Raw genomic sequence first — 18,224 nt, 5'->3', positions numbered from 1 at the left:
ATCCAATGCCAAGCCTGTTTCACACCCTTTCCCTCTCAGTGATGTCAGTGTGGGCACTACAAGGTTCTGTCCCTCTCTATAGGCAGGATCCCACTAACTTGTTCCATCAGTGCAATTACTTCCACTTGTACAATGTAATTATTGTCTCCTCCCCCACTGTGAACCCCCAAAATTTGTTTTGGGGTTTCCCAACCCTCCAGAGAAGATTTGGGCAGGGTGCAAGGCACCTGTACTATTGCACAAGTGGAAATCTGTTCACAGACTGGACAGATTTACTGGATACCACCCAATGAGTCCAGGGTAAATTTGGAAGTGTATCTGTAGATGGTTGTGAGGCAAGGAAAGTGGGAGAAGGAATGAAGGAAAGGCTTAAATTTCTCACCATCTTGAATTTTAATCTGAGCTAGAGAAGATTTTCATCTTCTAAACTGTTTAAAATATGTTTGGAAGCACCGTTGATTTTGAGATGTTGGTTCATTCCGCAGCCAGAAGAGTCATGACTTTGTTTCCGAAATAAGTGTGACTATGACATCAGATTAAATTAACCAATTCAATAGGTTAATTTAAATTTAAGACAGTGGACTGAAGCTGGCATGCAGTAGGTAGAGCATTTTGGTTCAGCCACTCTAATGGATCATCATCCTGGTCCTTACTGCTGAATGAAGAACTTGCAACTTCCAGCTCTCTTTCTGCCAAAGGCGTTAATGTTGTTAATGCATAGGCAGGCCACAGGTTACAAGATGCAGCAAGTACATAAAAAGTATAGATACATGGCTAAGTATAAGCTAAGATGTTGATCCAACAAGCAACAGGCTCTCTGTACCTTACTTTTGAAGAATGGGGCAGGCACAGCTCTTAGTACAAGAAGTGGCCAGAGTTCCAGGACTAGGCAAGCAACTTGGTACTCCTTCAAGTGAGTTGGGTCTACAAGATTTGTTCATGCTGGCATTGGTTTAATCTCTGTCACCTCCCTAGAAAGAGAAGTCTTATCTTTGACAGGAGGAGGTATCTGACCAGGGGTAGCCAATATCCCAGGGGTGAAACACTCTTCTGCCAACCCATTTGGTCCCTTCCCTGGCTCCAGCTGTTCACTCCCTGGACTTCTGGCCCTGTCCCTGGACTCAGACACTTATTAGGGTCCCACTTTCACCTCCCCCATCCTGCTATGGTCATCCAGCTGCAGCTTCCCAAGCTCCCTCCTCATGATCCAGTTATCCCCTCCATGATATTTCCATGGGACACATGACAATAGTCCCATTGTTACTTGCACAATATGAAAGGAATTGCAAGCCTGTTTCGTAGTGTAAACCACACAGAGTCACATTTCCCTTCTCAATGGCTCTCCCACAGGAGCACTCCCCACTCCATATAATGCAATAGTTGCTATCCTCTTACCTGGATAGTATCTGCAGTAGTAAGATGTAAAATATTTGATGAATTCCTGGCACGGGTGGGATGGGGAGGTGATCATCACAGAATGAAATTTATGATTCATGTGTCCCATTTTTCCCAGTGTGGGGGACAGGGGTGAAGGTGAGAGAACAAGTTTTCCCAGATCTGCAATCTGTGTAAGTGATTTATAATGTATGCTAGAGGGTCTCCTTACTTTCAGTGCAGAGCTCTCCTTCCGCTGCTGATTGCTGTTAATTCAACAATGTGTTGTTAGGAGCTGTTCATTGATTACTAAGCAAATCACAGGAGAAAATGACACGTTTTATGGGTACCCTAGCAAAAAACAGTAAAATCCACCTCATTTCTGTGCAAGATTAATAGGGAATAGCGTTTCAAGGTAGTTTGTTACAACCAAACAGTTATTTTTCCCCCTGTTTGTTTTTCTCATAGAACAATGAAGATAAATATTAATCCAATATCAACTATTATAATTGAAAAAAGGGAGAGAGTGAAACATGGGCAGCTTTGTGCTCTAAATCTTTATTTAATTATAGTTTTAAGGGAGTTATCTGCAGTGTAATATCATGCTGCCAACAATTTCCACACCTTATTAGGAGGTACCTTTGCAAAATTCTCCGAATGTTTTATCTTAGTGGTTCACATTACCGATACAATCAAACTGCACGATTTGGATCCATATTCCAAATACTAGGGGTGAGGTTCAGCATTAGAAAGCAAGTCATTTTAGAAAGCGAGGGATTGTGTGACATTTCAAACAGGGCTTCTCTTTGGCTCCGTTCACACAACCACATAGCAGCTGTGTGTCATTTTCTGTTCTTCAGCCAGATTATACCAAGCATGGAGCAGAATAGTAACCAGGAAGCTTTCTATCTTCACTCCCCTTGCCTCCAGCAACCAGTTCCAACATCTTCATTTGCCTGAATCATCAGAGGGAGCAAAATAGGACCCAGAACTTGCACCCAACCTACCCATAAGCCCCCAGTGCCTACTAACAACCTGTAGCCTGCCATGTCACTTCCCTCCTACTTCACTTTGTGGAAGCAACATCCATAACAGATGCAGGGAGCTCTTGCTAGAACCACCCTCAAAAAACCTCTCAGTTACTGCCGCTGGTGCTGCCACCTAAGCCAGTAGACCTAGTACATAAGAAGACAGGAGGCAAGCAAGAAGGGAGGGTTTTTTCTCTGTTGTCTCTGAAACACAAAACGAGCAGTTTAAGGTTTTGGGACACTTTTGTTCTCAGAATCCTCTGCTTTTTATGCTCTGCTGAAGAGTTCAGTGAAGCTCAAGACCTTGCGGCACCTCCTAACAATTGTTGGGTCCAATAAAAAGAGATCGCCTCCCTTCCTCTCTCCCCATTCCATGCCTCTATAACTCATTCTGCCGAGCATGGAGCCCACTCCCATCATTAAAGCAGAAAGAGCTCCAGTAGAAGCGAAATTAGCCCCCAGTGTGGCATTTGGCATTAGCATGCACTGAGAATAGCGTTTTAATTATATTTGTATACAAGTAGCCGCCGGAAATAGCTGTTCACGAAGCTTTGCCTCATGAGCCCTCCCTGTATTCTTTCAAAACAAAGGCGTATTTCTACAATATTTAATTAATTAAGGTGTCTCGGAGCCTGGCGCTGTGCTCTAATTTGCATCGCCTTGGCCAAAATGTGGCATTAAAAAGATAACCTGGATCCTGGAAACCCATAATCTGGTAATTAAAAGTGAAGCCCTCCTTGATCCTCCTTGTATCTCAGGGGGGATTCATTACTGTTGTTCAATTTCATTTGTTCCGTTTTGTTGTCAGCATCCAGGTGTCTCTGAATCAGAGGTGTTTAAAGACTGAGCACAAAGAGATTTTATTGGTTCTATTAAACATGGTGCTTAGAGTGACTTGGGAGTTAAGGCTCTTGTTTTTCTATTACCAGGTGGTGCTATTGACTCATGGGATGACCTTGAGCAGACCTCTTTTATCACTCTGCACTTCCCATTCCCCAAATCTTTTCAAGGGGGATGGTAATAAAAGTAGCTTAAGGTAACTGGAGGCAGAGCATTATCAATGACAGGCCCTAAAACACTAGGAAGGCCACACAGAAAGTTATCACAAGAAGGGCAAGCTAAAGAGTTTCTGCTGATACCGCATTTTGTTACGTTATCCTAGCAATCAGGGGCTTCTCAATTATTTGTTCTTTATTAGATGCTTTCTTCTGTTTGGTTGGTCAGTGTTCAGTGATAAGAGAGAAATATGTAAATAAATTGGGTTTTTTTTCCCTGGAATGTTACAGGATACCTGATTAGAGCCTGTGTCTTATGAAAAATCTGTGTTATTCACCATCTTATTCGCCATCTTGTGCATTCTTGTTGTGGAATGTCACTCAAGTGATTACTTAGTGTAAATAAGACCATTCATTCTGTATAGCCAGTAGTGGCACCCATGTTGTGGAATAGCCTTCCCAGTTGCCTTTAGCTTTGTGTGTGTGCCAGCTGGTACCAATTCACCCAGGCTGTTTAAACCTACAGTATACTTTAGAAGGTAGTTTGTTCGCTATACATTTGGAAACCTCTTAAGGTATCCTAGCCAAATTTAACATGTTTCCTGAGATCAAGGAGCATGTTTTGAAATGTGTGGGAAGAGGAAGGAGCAGCTAAAAATGGGTGCAAAGTGGAGCTGCAGGATAGAAAAGAGAAGTGGCTTCAGAAATGGAGTTGGGAAGGTGAAAAGGAAGTTTGATAGTTGTATGGGGGTGAGAAGAGGAAGTTCTAGGGGGTTAACATGGCAGGCAGTCAGGTTGGCTTTGCCCCTAGGATAGTATTCAACTATTATTCAGTGGGTCTACTTTGTGTTAAAATTAATTGAATATCAATCCTGGTAAATGTAGCAAGGGGCATGCAAATACATACTCCAAAATTTACTATATTAAACTAGGGTCACTTGCATACTTACCACAGCACCAAGAACAGCACCCCTCCCATTAGATGGAACACATTGCTGAAATCTCTTCTTCACCCACTGTATTCCACGTTCATTTGTTCTGCAATACTCTGCACTGTGCTGGCTTTTGCGGAAGGATCCTAGCATTTCCCTTAAACTAATAATCATTTTTTTGAAAATCCAAAAACTTCTTACTCTCACAATAGCTCTGGCTTGCGATTACTGCTGGCTGGGTTCAGACATAACATAAAACCATGCTTTATGTGCTAATAAGAGAAGAGCTCACACCATAGTTTGAGGTTCCAGCTTTGCAACATACAAACCATAGTTTAGAGCTGTTTCTCATCTGCTTGCTCAGGACTTCAGAAGTTCACTCTCATATCCATGGTGCAGCAGTTTTGTGAGGCAGATTAGGGTCCTAACTGCATTGTCATCACAGTACCTCGGTTAAGCGCACCTTGAATATTACACTTCTCAGAGATTGGGATGGTGTGCAACGATATGATCAGATTTTGTTTGGAGAAGCAGGGATATAGGAAACATCCTGGACCTTCTGCAGAGAATGAGGGACAAGGGAGAAATTCCTGCAGAATGACATTTTTAATATATCCCGTTAACATACAGAGACGCACACAGCTGTAAGTACCGAGGGCCTTCTGGTGGTTCCCTCACTGCAAGAAGGGAGGTTACAGGAAACCAGGCAGAGGGCCTTCTTGGTTGTGGCGCCTGTCCTGTGGAACACCGTCCCATCAGATGTCAAAGCAATAAACAACTATCTTACTTTTAAACGACATCTGAAGGCAGCCCTGTTTAGGGAAATTTTTAATGTTTAATGCTGTGTTGTGTTTTTAATATTTGGGTGGGAGCTGCCCAGAGTGGCTGGGGTATAAATAATAAATTATTATTATTCTTATTAAAGTATTCTCTGGTTGTTCCTCCCAGTCTGCTTTCCATCCTGCTAATCCAGTCAAAGACTAGCTTACAGCTGCGGTCTTCTAGAATCTTGGCTAGGATCAAGGAATGGATTCTTAATAAATACCGGTAGGGCCTCCATGCAGTAGTTTGTTTCTGCTGTCAAGTTGCAGCTTGAAGTGCCATTTGTTTAATGCTACTGTTTAAATAATAATTTATAAGACAGCTAGCCAGCCATTCTACAGCTTAATGACTGATGCAATTTATGGATACCACAGGCTATGTAAACACAGTTGTAAATATAAAGGATGTCTCCCACAAATTTTTACTTTGATCCTTATTCAAAATAATTCATCCTCCCACCCCCAACCCCTTTCTCCATTGTCTATTTTTGCATGTGACAGGATCTGGACGAGAGCACACAGTTTTTGTCTTGTAGGCACTGCTAGTTGGGAATGGAAAATTAAATGTCCATTTTTTAATATCAAATAAATCATTCTAATTAAAATTAATTAAATGCCCCAGCCTCTGAGCTAGAATACAAATGCATTTATTTGAACGTTCAATTGTTTAAAACAAAGTGGAATTTGTTTTGAGCTTTTCCTTTCATACATATTTTGCCATCTAATCTTTTTCTGTCTGAATCACCCCTTCTGCAGGCATGCTCTGAATATGTAACCAGGAGAGCCGAACAGCAATTTATCTGGTGACATAAACCCCCAATAACTCACACAGTGTACGTTGCTGCTGCTTGTGTACACTGACCTATATAATACAAGTGTGTATGTGTGTGTAATGCATATCTAAGCTCATTCAAGCTCCTTGTCAACTGTGATAAATGAGCAGACAAATGCAGTATGTTGTTTCACAGCAGTAGCTGGTAGAAATTTCCTGACGGCTGATTGAGAATGATGGTTTTTAAATGATTGCGATCAATGGCCATTGGGAGACTCAAAAGCTCTGCATTCCAGGAGGGAAGTGCAGAAAGCAAAGGAGGCTCTGGATTGTCTGTTCCACAACCAAATTCAGGCATTTAATTCCCCCACATGATTAGAATTGCATGAGGGAGGGTGGGGGGCACCCTGGCATGAGGGAGGGTGGGGGGCACCCTGGCCAAACCTGATGGTTCACTCCCATCCACATCGCCCATCGCCCATCGCTGTCGCTCTCCTTGCATTGGAAGACAAATATTCGCAGCAGGGATCCTGCTGAACTTTCAGAGCTTCCCAGAATAACAGAGAGCCCTGCACCATTGGGGTTCTAAACTGGACAGGGAGCCTCTACGAGTACAGCAGACCTCTGTTACAGAGCAACAAGAGGAGAGCAATGGAAGCAGCAGTGAGGCCAAGATGGAGGGAGAGCAGAGCAAGCTAGTTGACCCCTGTTCCCTTCCCTTCATTGCATGAGAAGAATGAGCAGGGCTAGTGTTCCTCTAGTTAGGTAGCATCTGTGTACATGGGGATTCGTTCAGTGCTAGTGTGGCCCTGTGCCCTACTTAACAGAGAGCAGTCCAGTATAGGAAGGACTACCAGAGGATAGTCCTGTGTTAGAGTAACTCTCTTATTGAAAGAGCAGTCTGCTCCAAGTTCAGCATTGCATGAAATACAGTATTTTCATTGGTCAAATGGATGTGAAGTTTCTTTGTTTAAGGCTCTGTACATGCTCCCATTTTCTCTGCATCCAGTGTGCTCCCACTGCTGGATAATGCCATTATCCACAATCCATATCCTGTCTTGTGCCTATCCAGTCATTTATAATGGAATGCTGTATTGTGCAGAGTTTTCCTGCAAACTAAAGAAAAAGAACAGCCTGGCTGCATTTTTGTGCTGGTATTGTGTGCTCAGCCCAAGTATCTCTTAACTTTCAGGTGTTTACTGGAAACTTACTTTGTTGCTGCAAGCCTCTGGCCCTTGGGTTTCTAGCATTTGCTGTGCTGTTTTGTTTTGTTTTGTTTCAAATTACTGTTTTAGATGTGGCTCCATTTGCTGCGGTCATGAACTATTCTGACAATAATTGCTATTTTGTTGAAGCGTTTTACTGTCAGCCACTTCATGCATCCTTGTGGAAGTGGGAGAGTGAATTTAGCTTTTTTTCCCCTGTGCTCATTTCACCAATGAGTTGAGAGATAGAGCACATATGTTGTATGCAACAGGTCCCAGGTTCACTCCCTGGCTTCTCCAGCTAAGACGGGGAAAGGGTCCCATCTGAAAGCCTGGGGAGATAATTAGAGCAGACACTACTGAGTTAGGCCAGAGGTCTGACTCTGTATAAGGCAGCCTCATAGGTTTCTGTTTATCAGAGGCTTCCTTTCAGCAAGGTTGATGGACGACACTGCTTCCATTTTTTACCACAGCACAGGGAGCTGGGCATGTTTAGCCTGGAGAAGAGGAGGTTAAGGGGTGATATGATAGCCATGTTCAAATATATAAAAGGATGTCACATAGAGGAGGGAGAAAGGTTGTTTTCTGCTGCTCCAGAGAAGCGGACACGGAGCAATGGATCCAAACTACAAGAAAGAAGATTCCACCTAAACATTAGGAAGAACTTCCTGACAGTAAGAGCTGTTTGACAGTGGAATTTGCTGCCAAGGAGTGTGGTGGAGTCTCCTTCTTTGGAGGTCTTTAAGCAGAGGCTTGACAACCATATTTCAGGAGTGCTCTGATAGTGTTTCCTGCTTGGCAGGGGGTTGGACTCGATGGCCCTTGTGGTCTATTCCAACTCTATGATTCTATGATTTTATTCTATGATTCTAAGTCTGCCCCTGGCTGCCCAGCCAACATGTTCTTAACTCTAAAATTACCCAGGCAGAGAACGCATGATAGCCACCACAAAAAACATGGTAAACACCAGTGGGCCTTCATGGCCAACATTTTAATTGAGTCAGTATGCAGCACCATGAACTCCAGATGTGTTTTCTTGTCAGCCACCACCAGTTCAGACCCCATTAGTGTATATGTGAAGTTATGGTTATTGATACTGTCAAAGAACTCTCAATGGTTAATTAGATGGAACTTACCATTAGAGGAAGGGACGTGGGTGGCGCTGTTGGTTAAACCACAGAGCCTAGGACTTGCTGATCAGAAGGTTCAAATCCCCGTGACAGGGTGAGCTCCCGTTGCTCGGTCCCTGCTCCTGCCAACCTAGCAGTTTGAAAGCATGTCAAAGTGCAAGTAGATCAATAGGTACCGCTCCGGCAGGAAGTTAAACGGTGTTTCCATGCGCTGCTCTGGTTCACCAGAAGCAGCTTAATCATGCTGGCCACATGACCCGGAAGCTGTACGCCGGCTCCCTCGGCCAATAAAGCAAGATGAGCGCCGCAACCCCAGAGGCGGCCACGACTGGACCTAATGGTCAGGGGTCCCTTTACCTTTTTACCATTATAGGAACTCTGCTTATTCTTCTTCAGGAAAACTTGTTATGCTATGTGCTTGGCAATTATATATTTAACCATTCTTTCTCCCAGAAAGAGCCATTAAATTAATTGGCCTGTAAATTTCCAGATTTTCTTGGATACTTTTTAAAAAGGTATTTCATTGGCCTCTTTTCAGTCCTCAGATATGGAGGCCTATCTTAGGTATATGGTAAATATTTTTCCTAGAATATCTGCACATTTGAGATCTTTAAGAACTTGGGTGTATACCACGATAACCTAGTGTTTTTAATTTGTTAATGAGACCTAGAATATAATTTCCTTTCACTACTATTTGCTTCAGTTCTTCAGGCTCCCTTCCTGAGAAAGTTAGTTCAGGTCCAAGGTTACGTTCTACTTCTTCCGTGGTGAAAACAGCTGAAATAATTTATTCAGTCTTTCTGGAAGCTCCATTTTTTCCTCCATTATCACACCCTTAATTGCCCTGTCATCCAAAGGCCCAATCAATTTCCTAGTTAATTTCATGCTTACACATTTTTTATGTTTATAGTAACATGCTCCTCAAATCCTTTTCTTTCTTTCTTGCACTCTATCTTTTCTTTTGCGAGTTCGTGATTCTTATTGTCCTCCACATTTCAGCAAGACTTCCATTTTCTGAAAGAAACCTTGTTTCCAAGAGTTTCCTCGATTCTGCTCATAAACCACACTGACATCCTTTTGGACTTGGTGGTTGCTTTCCCATTCTGCAGTACAGTCATACCTCATGTTGGGTCCGCTTCAGGTTACGTCCCGCAGCATCCCAGAAGTTCCAGAAGGGTTACTTCTGGGTTTCGCCGCTCGCACATGCGCAGAAGCACTAAATTGCGCCATGCGTGTGTAGATGCGAACGCGTCAGATTGCGGACATGCCTTCAGGACGGATTACGTGCGCAACTCAAGGTTCCACTGTATACATCTGTTTACATAAGTGTATATTTCCCAGATTTATGTAATGGACACTCCCATGAATGTATAGTGTTGCAGCCTCCTAAATTGTATATGTCAACCACTAAAGAACAGTAGGTGGGGCAATTCACAGCTCCCTTCCCCTCCTGCAGCTTTCAGATCAGATCTTTTAAGCGATGATGTGAGTGACCCTGATCAAAACACAAGGGCAGTGCTCAGTGAAACAGAGCAACTTGCAGAAAATAAATAAATAAATATAAAAAAGCTGCCTGTAATCCAGAGTACCCTGTTTAGAAACCAGAGCCCTTTATTTTTTAAAAAAGCCCCCTCCTGAACTGATTTACACTGCAAAATCATCTTGGGGAAAAATAGTGGTTGTTTTCCCTCACGCTTCATTAATTTTTAGTTTTGTCAGGCAATATAAATAAAAGTATCAAGTGCACCTCTAATTGAATCACTAGTGATTCCCGACTCCCTGTAGTACTGAGGAAACATGATGTAGCTGTGTTGTTTAGCAAGGTTGGATGAGTCAGGCAAACAATGGCTCATTCTGCCAAGGGGGGTTCAGGTACTGCCTCTGTGTTTTATCTTTTATTGTATAAACAGAAATCAGAGTTGTCATCGTGAAGGATTTGCAGCCCTGATGGGCTACTGATGTGGCATCATTCAAACACAGTTTCGTACAAGGAAAGAGCCCAGGGAGAAGCAGAGCTGCAAGTGGGAAACAAGGAGGCAAGGACATCGTGCCTTTCATACTTTGTACATCCTTCTCTGAGTGGTGAGAACATGTACATTAACAATACAATCTCGTACATGTCTAATCAACAGTAAGACCAGGGCCTTTTTGCAACTCAGTTCCGGCACCTCTCAGTTGGGTGACATTACCGTTCTAAGAGAATGAGGGAAAATAGAACTAAGTAAGTCCTGTTCAATTCAGCTGCCGAAGGTTGCAATCCTGTGCTTGCTTACTTGGGAGTAAGCCTCCAAATTCATTGGGACCTCCTTCTGAGTTGGCAGGTATAAAATTGCACTGTAAGTTGCCCTGTTCTTCTTTCTCAAGAATGGATTTCTCCAACATGGTGGCTTTTATACTCTCTTGATAGTTTTATTATCCTAGTACAGTGGTACCCCGCAAGACGAATGCCTCGCAACACGGAAAACCCGCAAGACGAAAGGGTTTTCTGTTTTGGAGGCGCTTCGCAAGACGAATTTCCCTATGGGCTTGCATCGCAAGACGAAAGCCCATAGGGAAATGCTGGCGGTCGGGAGCAAAGACTTTTGCCCACAGCCGGCCTTCAGAAGAGGACCTCTTCTGAAGGCCGGCGGGGGGCAAAAGTCTTTGCTCCCCCCCGCCTGCCTCCCCCCCCCCCCGCCTGCCCCGGGCGATCTTAAAATGCTGGCGGGCGGGAGCGAAGTGTTCGCTGCCGACCCCCAGCATTTTAAAATCTCCAAGGGACAGCAGAGAAGTCTCTGTCCCGGGGAGATTTTAAAATGCTGGGGGTCGGCAGCGCTTCGCAACGCTGTTCCGAAGGGGGGGGCGGGGACACCTGCCCCAGCCGCCCCACTTCGGAACGTTGTTTCGAAGCGGGGAGGGGGGGCGGGGACACCTGCCCCAGGCGCCCCACTTCGGAAAGCTGTTCCGAAGCGGGGAGGGGGGGGCAGGGACACCTGCCCCAGCCGCCCCACTTCGGAAAGCTGTTCCGAAGTGGGGAGGGGGGCGGGGACACCTGCCCCAGCCGCCCCACTTCGGAAAGCTGTTCCGAAGTGGGGAGGGGTGGCGGAGACACCTGCCCCAGCCGCCCCACTTCGGAACGCTGTTCAGAAGTGGGGAGGGGGGTCGGGGACACCTGCCCCGGCCGCCCCACTTCGGAAAGCTGTTCCGAAGTGGGGAGGGGGGGCGGGGACACCTGCCCCAGCCGCCCCACTTCGGAACGTTGTTCCGAAGTGGGGAGGGGGGGCGGGGACACCTGCCCCAGCCGCCCCACTTCGGAAAGCTGTTCCGAAGTGGGGAGGGGGGGCGGGGACACCTGCCCCAGCCGCCCCACTTCGGAACGCTGTTCCGAAGCGGGGAGGGGGGGCGGGGACACCTGCCCCAGCCGCCCCACTTCGGAAAGCTGTTCCGAAGCGGGGCGGGGGGCGGGAACACCTTCTGAAGGCGGGCAGGGGGCGAAAGTCTTTGTCCCCCCTGCCTGCCTTCCCAGGGGCTTTTAAATCGCCCCGGACAGTGGAGAAGTCCTCCGCTGTCCGGGGCGATTTTAAAATGCCGCACGCCAGAAACCGTGCATCGCAAGACGAAAAAACCGCAAGACGAAGAGACTTGCGGAACGAATTAATTTCGTCTTGCGAGGCACCACTGTACTGGCACCTCTTTCTATTACAATTAATGGAGCTTCAGTTGTCACTGTTGCTTGCAAGTGTGATAGATCTCTCTGGAGGCTGGAAGTCCTTATCAGCAAATTAGTGCCTTTATTTGACCCCACTTGAAATGCAACTTTGGTGGTTTACATTGATCTTCTGATGGAATGGTACAGTACACAAATCAACCCCCTTGATTGAGGCAACATTTTAAGGAATATGATTTCATTGCTGTTTTTCAACTGAGAGAAATTTGTAATTGGATAGTTAGCACAGTGTGACCAAGAATAAGTGTTTCTCCCTAAGGTTTCCGAAGGTGCACAGGGTATTTTTTGTTCCAGTAAAAAATCCAATCTGCAGCAAATCCTGTGCCCTGTTCTGATAAAAACAGCCTGTTTTCTGGTTATTTAGGGCTGTGGTTAAAATTTAAAGGAACCCCTGACCATTAGGTCCAGTCGTGGCCGACTCTGGGGTTTCGGCGCTCATCTCTCTTTATTGGCCAAGGGAGCTGGCATACAGCTTCTGGGTCATGTGGCCAGCATGACTAAGCCACTTCTGGCGAACCAGAGCAGCGCACGGAAACGCCGTTTACCTTCCCGCCGGAGCGGTACCTGTTTATCTACTTGCACTTTGACGTGCTTTAGAACTGCTAGGTTGGCAGGAGCTGGGACCGAGCAACAGGAGCTCACCCCGTTGCAGGGATTTGAACCGCCGACCTTCTGATCGGCAAGCCCTAGGCCCTGTGGTTTAACCCACAGGCTATGGTTAGTACCTTGTAATACAGATACTAACTTATAATGGCCCAGTTTGCATACTACAGATTAATGAGGAGGAGGCATGACAGTGCATGCTGCTGAACAGTTCTCACTCCACAGGTCCCACCACACAGCAAGGGACAAGCCAGAATCTGGTTTTTTTCATGAAGTTGGAACCTGGGCTTGTGATTTGTTTCCCTTGAACAATCCATGAGCAATAGGCCAAGAACAAAGCTTTGTTACCACTTGTGGTTTGTTTGGCAAGAAACAAACAATGAGCCAGAGTTAAGTTGTCATGTAAATATTTTGATTTATTTTTTCTGTGGAGCAGGAGAGGAGTGTAGCAAGAGCTTTTCAACAGTGTGCACCAGCACACTGCTCATTCAAAGTAAACCATAGTTTTTAGTTTACAGCTTCCTCGTCCTCACACTTCACTCTTAGACTTCAAGATAAGAGGTCTTGTTGGAGCTATCCTCTGAGAGCATAGCTGCCCTGTTCTTCTCTAGATTAGTTAATTAGGTGAGAACAAGAAACTTTTCTATCCAAGTTATGTACTTCCTACAATAAACTATGTTGTTATTTTTCTTACTCTACAAGAATCTCTCTTTGTGTGATTGGCACAAGTAACCAAATTCTGCTTGCTCCACATACTAAAGGGTTTCAGTAAGCAATTGACTCTGTTACCCCAATAAAAAAACAATGTAAAAAACTAATTAATTATATATCATTTGTGGACTTAAAAAACAACCACAACAAATACTGTTTGTGTTTGCTAGACTTATTTCCATTCCTGACCACAGAGGGAAATGCAAACAGCAGTAATTTCCACTTCCATTTCTGTTAGAATCTTCCAACATCCCTGTTATTCCTACATTACTTTTTCATGACATAGATATCTATAATGTGAATGATCATTATATATGAAGGAAGTTCTTAAGCGGCAAATATGCCCAGCCTCTCAGCCCATTCTCATATACCTTGAACCTGCACATAATAGACTGCCCCAAATCTCTGGGTACAAAAATGCTGGTATATATGTAGAACCATCCCTCCCTCCTCATAGGACATCCATACAGTGAAACATATGAAACATATGAGGTAGCCCATGTGTAATGGAACAGAAACGCTTCCCCCAGGTGGGCCATGTTCTTTCTTTCATGTTCTGAGAGCCAGTGTGGTGTAGTGGTTAAGAGTGGTAGTCTCGTAATCTGGGGAACCGGGTTCGCGTCTCTGCTCCTCCACATGCAGCTGCTGGGTGACCTTGGGCCAGTCACACTTCTTTGAAGTCTCTCAGCCCCACTCACCTCACAGAGTGTTTGTTGTGGGGGAGGAAGGGAAAGGAGAATGTTGGCCACTTTGAGACTCCTGAAGGGGAGTGAAAGGCAGGATATCAAATCCAAACTCTTCTTCTTCTTCTTTCCTAGTGTCTATATTTGTCTCAGTCCTGTGCTGCCTTATGCCATATTCCCAATAGTTAAAAACAGGAGTGCTAAGTATCTGTCTTCATTGCTTGTGTCAGCGTTGTCTTGAAAGTATGCTGTGCACATACAGCGTGCAAGATCAGGGGAAGATCTGTATTACTAAATGGGTCATTAAAGATGTAACGTCATAGTCAGAATCAATCACTCAATCATTTTATTTGCATGGCACCTTCTCAAAGTTAAAACCTCAGTGCAGCTTACAACTAACAAAAAAGTACATAACTAACAAAAGTAGTCCTAAACAATAAACAAAACATCAAAATGTACACAACCAAACTGAACAAGTTCCACATAAACCATAAGATCCAAAATAAAGATTTTTTTAAAAAGTAACAACAATCCTACAGACAAAAGAATCCCCCAAACAATACCCCAGCCCAAGATTCTTTTCAGCAGCCTCAGCTTTTGTAGTTGGAGTCAGTCAGGGCCCCACTCACCCAGGCCAGGTTGGAAAAGGCTTTCAAGGCAGAGAGCAGGTCTTCCAGGACTCTCAACCATATTTCCTTGCATCACCTCCAACACAATGACTTAGATCCAGAGAACCATGAGGAAAGTTCTGCTTGTGCAATGGACCATGCCTGCCTTCACCTTTCCACTGCAGCCCCTTGTCCCTTTCCCCAAAACCTTGTGGAAGGGCATTTGATGATGTGGTGGGGCAGAAATCAGCTGAGACTAGAGACAGTTCTCTTGCATGATTGGAAGTGCTTTCTGCTCCATAAGGAGCTCTCTGGTTCTAGTCTAATAGTTTTCAAGCAAGTCAGCTCACACATTTAGCTTCCAGCCATTCCAAGCCCTTTGCACATGTTTACCAAATAAGCAAAATAAGCAAAATGATTATGTGTGGAAAGGTAGCTGGCTGCCGTTGACATTCAAATGTCCACCCATTTTGTGTGCACTTAGGCTTTGTGCACAGAGGAGGCGATGGATGTACAGATGTTGAGTGTATGGACAACAGGCAGAATCTTGCTCTTTCTCTATGATGTATTCATTCTGTACATCATGTGCATGTATGAAAAGGGCTCAACTGTATAATGATCAAGTTTTTATTTAACAGAATTTGTATGCTGCTTAATTGTAAATAAAACCTTAAGCAGTTTGCAAAGCTATAAAACATATATTTTCAGCAAATGTCAAAATTAAAAGTAACTTTTATTTAAAAAAATCAGAATATAAATAAAACTAACAGTTTAAGACATACATTAGAATATATTGGCTTTACATGTCTGGGTAGGGACAAATAGAAGATGCTTTCACTCCGCTATGGCTTCCCTTTATCACATACACAGCCCAACAAGACAATGACAAGAATCCACCAACAACATATGAATCAATATGGCTAACCTGATCCAAAACACTCACCCACCCCACTCACACATGAAAACAAAGCTCATCACAAATGAACAACCGCACCCTAGGCCAACCCCAACCTCTCTCACCACCAAACGAACACAAGTGAATAGCAGAGAACCAGCACAAGCGACACTGACACAAACCCCCCCAATTCAATTTAAGTAAAATTGAAACATTGCCACCCAGCCCCAACCACACTCACCATTCCGCCCTCTACCTCTTTCCTCCCTTTCTTTCCCACTTTTCTTCCTAATGTAACACTAATATCTCAACAAATGAAACTGATCTGTAAAAATATTACTTAAAAAAGAGACATTGCACATACTTTTGTAAACCAAGAAAATCTTTAATAAAAATACATTTTAAAAAAAGTTTTTAGCAGGCCTGAAAACACCTGCCTATGTATAGAGAAAATGCATGTGCGAATTATCCTCTGCTACTATTAATCACAGAACTCATTTTCTTTATTTCTTACATTGGCCAGATCCAGCCATAGGGTTACATTTATGCATCTCTCTACAGTGGTGCCTCGCAAGACGAAAAGAATCCGTTCTGTGATTCTCTTCGTCTAGCGGTTTTTTCGTCTTGCAAAGCAAGCCCATTGACGGATTAGCGCTATTAGTGCTATTAGCGGCTTTTAGCGGCTTATCTGCTGATCGGATCAGCTGATAAGCAGCTTAGTGGCTTAGAAAAGGGGGGGAAGGAAAAAAACCCCGCAGGAACTCGCAAGGCATTGTCGTCCTGCGAAGCAAGCCCATAGGAAATTCGTTTTGCGAAGCACCTCCAAAACGGAAAACTCTTTCGTCTAGCGAGTTTTCCGTCTTGCGAGGCATTCGTCTTGCGGGGCACCACTGTATCTCTTTCTCTAGGGGAAGCACTGGGGGGAAAGGGTTGAACGTCTGGAGAAGGGCCAAGTCTATCAAAATATTTTATTTATATACGTTTACAATTCTATGGAGCTCATGGCTTACTTTTGGCATCTCCCATTCGTTTAACTTTCTAGAAGAATTTTAAGGGATTTAGTAGTTTTCATGAAAAGAGACTATGTTGCTGATTGAACTCTATTCATCCACATAAAAGCAAGAACAAAGAAAACAGTAGCACACCAGCTTTTTTCTTTCTTTCAAAACAATGAGTTCCCTCAATAGTGCAAGAATCCCGGAGGTGGTGAAGGAAATGCATTATTAGGTTGCGATTTATGGAACCACTTGAAGTTCACTTCTTCCATGTGTTTATTGGGGTTTCTTTATGTGAAGCAGCAGCATTTCCCTTTGCCTTCCTCTGGAAGCCACATCCAACATTTCTCGCATGTTCGGAGCCAGCATGTCCAGAGATAAAGCAGTGGGGGGGGGGTGGCAGTGCAGGTTGCCAGTCAATCAATGCCTATTTAGCTCTGGTAATTCTGCAGCACTCACAGACTGCTAACTGGACCCTGAGGTGACTGATTTCATAAAAGGAAGGAACATAAACCCAGTGGCTCATACACTGGCACTACGCCATTTGGGCTGGGGTATATTTGTTCCTTCTCATGATCTGCTTCAAAGCAGGATTCCAAAATATGTGACATATCAAGCTGAATGCAACCCTAATAACCTGGCATGGTGGCCCACCAGGTGCTTTTTAGATCTGTTTGGCTACCTGTCTTGGACTACAATAGCAGTGAGGTTGTGAGATGGATGGGGGAGCTGCAGTGAGACCCAAAAGTTCCCATTCAGGCACGGAAAGTTCATTCTAGAAAAGAACTGGTTTACTGCAATGGCTGTAAGCCGAGCTGACCCAAAAGCTGCAGCTAGTGCAAAATGCAGCTGCTCAGCTGCTCATCAGGGAAGAATATTGACAGCATGTTATGTTGCTGGTGCAATAATTCCACTGGCTTCCAGTTAGCTACTGGACTAGATTCAAGGTGCTAGCATTGGATAGAGACCAGGATACCTAAAAGCTCACCTCATACCCAATCAATCACTATGTTCTGCAGGAGAGGGCATCCTGCAGGTACAATGTCAGAATTGGGCCTTTGGTATGGTGGCATCAACCATTTGGAACTCCCTCCCATGGCAAACCAGACAAACACCTTCTCTGTTGCCTTATCGGCACCTGCTAAAGGCATTCCTCTATCAACAAACCTTCTATAAACCTTATCCCAGTTGATATCCGGCTTCAATTTTCAATTGATTTCATGTATGTGATGCTTTTAAAAACTTTTTAACATTTATAGTTGTTTCCTAAATGGTTTTTATGTGCAATTATTTTTAACTGCCTTACATGTGTCAGTGTATTTTGAACTGCTTTGAATTGCCTCATGGGAAGCAATTGATAAATTAACTAATTTCAAATCTTAATTGATTGCAAATGAATTAAATGCTTGTTGCAAACAATGAGCTTAACGCCTATCCACTTTATAATACGTATTATCCAAATTCTTATTAAATGCTTTATGTCCCCTTTTGTTAATTTATCACATTCTTATACACAGTATGGAAGGAAAGAGTTATATGTACCCTATCCACCTTCCCTGTTGCCCCATTGGTTACTCTATGAAAATTGCATATTAAATGATAAGACATATTTAACATCTAGGTTTGTCTTAAGTTTTGATCTTATTTATTTATTGAATTTCTATCCTACCCTTTCTCCCAAATCAAAGAACAACAGCACCTTGATCACTTTAGTTATTTTGTTAGTTTGGGAGTATAGGAGATGTAGGTCGAATTTTTGCCCTTCC

General features: G+C 43.9%; 1 protein-coding gene across 1 annotated transcript in view; it reads left to right on the top strand.

The window, feature by feature from the left end:
- ALK (ALK receptor tyrosine kinase) overlaps window positions 1-18,224 on the top strand; it is a 599,157-nt gene that overhangs the window by 425,962 nt on the left and 154,971 nt on the right. The gene's annotated exons all lie outside the window — the stretch shown is intronic.

This window comes from Podarcis liolepis, assembly GCF_965112155.1.
Source record: "Podarcis liolepis genome assembly, chromosome: 3".
In the NCBI taxonomy this organism is placed as follows: domain Eukaryota; kingdom Metazoa; phylum Chordata; class Lepidosauria; order Squamata; family Lacertidae; genus Podarcis; species Podarcis liolepis.
Note: the sequence above shows the minus strand (reverse complement) of the source record. Positions and strands in the feature narration are given on the sequence as shown.